The 2,086-nt window shown below is 35.9% G+C and overlaps 1 pseudogene; it reads right to left on the bottom strand.

Moving 5' to 3' along the window:
• Window positions 1-112: 112 nt before the first annotated feature.
• Window positions 113-229, bottom strand: LOC111743148 (annotated as a pseudogene).
• Between the last annotated feature and the right edge of the window lie 1,857 nt (window positions 230-2,086).

Genomic DNA, 2,086 nt, shown 5'->3' on the forward strand with positions numbered 1-2,086 from the left:
CCTTCCCTTTCCTTTCTTTTCCTTTTTTTTTCTTTTTTAGGCGAAGCAACCCTTGGTTGACTTCACAGATAGCAAAGACCTTGTCAGCTTACAATCTCTTATCTTTTTTTATTTTTTATGACCTGGTGTTCCCAGGTGGTCTCCCATCCAAGTACTAACCAGGCCCGACCCTGCTTAGCTTCCAAGATCGGAAGGGCTTGGGCTTGTTCAGGGTAGCATGGCCATAGACACAACCCCAATTTCTAATATTAGATCTTAATATATTCTTGGGCTCATTTACTTGGCAAATCACATTTCAATTTGTGTTTTGAAAATATGGTTATAATTACAGTTCATTGCAGTCTGCTTTGTTTCTAAGTTATTGATCTATTAGACATCATAAAGTATATATTTCCAAAGAGTCTGGACTACATTATTTCATCATAATCAACAGTCATTCCTCCTCTTCCCTCTTTCATCATCATCATCCTTAAATAATTTACTCATGACCTAAAATATACTATGTACTGTTGTGCACTTGTAATAATTACCTAATTTAATTGTTACAAAAACTCTGCAAGGTAGGTATGTATTGATCTCCATTTTGTGATGAGAAAACTGAGATTGTCTAGCTAGTAAGAGACTAAGCTGGAATCTTCCCAAATCTGGGCTCTTTCCCTTATGCCATTCTACCACCTACAGTGCTTCAGTGCTTCTCTGCATATTTTAGAAATGTTTATTCTGGTAAATACTGAATAAATATGTGCTCAATTGCTCTGAATTAAAAGCACAGAAAAAGCACACATGAATTAAAAGCACAGAAAAAGAATATATCTAGGTTGTGAATTGAAATATTTCCCTTTCACATTTGCACAATTCAGAAAAGAACTTTATACTTGTATTTAGTGCCATTTTAACTCACTCTAGTGGTGGAAAAGCTAAGTGGATCCATTGGAATTTTCATTTTACTGGCAATCTGTGGTTAAGGAAACTGGCACCTAAAAACAGATACTTCTCCATGATTTGTGACGTCTGAGCTATGTTGGAATACCTGAACACAGGCTGGGATTGGTTCCACCCTGCTGAGGCCTATCCCTGGCTTCTTACAATACTCCTGGGAGACGTACTATTAGGCTATTGTGCACCAATACAAAAGAAATTGGCTGGCAATTTCCAGTGTTCTCTGGCTGTGCTTATGAGAAATGGAGCAGGGAAGCTGCTTGTGAGAACATGTACAGAAGATGGAATGAGGCAGAGGAGGTGTCCAGCAGATAGAGACAGAAGCCATTGTGCTCCTTGCTATGGTGCTAGCTTCCCAGTGTTGTCAGAAGCACAGTGTAAGGACAGGGACATTGGGAAGTGCCCAATGGCCATGATATTCTGGCCCTCTTAAGTACCCACTAGGTCGAAAGTGTTGGAGACAGTGGAGAATGTGGGGATAACTATGGCGCACTATCAAGATGTTTATAATATAACAGTAAATTTTACTACAAACTACAATGAACTAAATGTCAGGTTAAACTTTTTTTTTTTTTTTTTAGGATAAATCTCTATTTCATACCACATACAAAAAGCAGTTCCTGATGGATCGTGGATTTAAATGCGGAGTCCAATTTTAAAACTTCTAGAAAAAAAATGGCTTTAAGATAGGAAAGAATTTCTTAAAGCACAAAAATGCACATAATAAAAACTACTGATATATGTGATTATATAAAATTAAGAATCTGACTTCATTGAAAGAGATCATAAAGGAAAAAGGGCTGTCACGAACTGGGAAAAGATATTTGCAAAACATATAACCAACAAAAATACAATATCCATCATGTATAAAAACCAATAAGGAAAAGACAACAATAACAATAAAAATGTGGGCAAGAGACATCAACTTAAGTATCACAGAAGATGAAAATGAATAACTCGAACATATAAAAAGATGTTCATTAGTAATTAGGAAGAAAATTAAACCCATAATGATATAGCATTTCATATACACTATACTAACAGAAATTTAATATCAATTTTATATCAAATGTTGACAAAGACATAAAGCAGCAGGGACTCACGCACTGCATGTAGGAGTATATATATTATTACAAACACTTCGGCA

The sequence above is a fragment of the Pteropus vampyrus genome, unplaced genomic scaffold (genome assembly GCF_000151845.1).
Source record: "Pteropus vampyrus isolate Shadow unplaced genomic scaffold, Pvam_2.0 Scaffold107, whole genome shotgun sequence".
NCBI classification, from domain to species: Eukaryota; Metazoa; Chordata; class Mammalia; order Chiroptera; family Pteropodidae; genus Pteropus; species Pteropus vampyrus.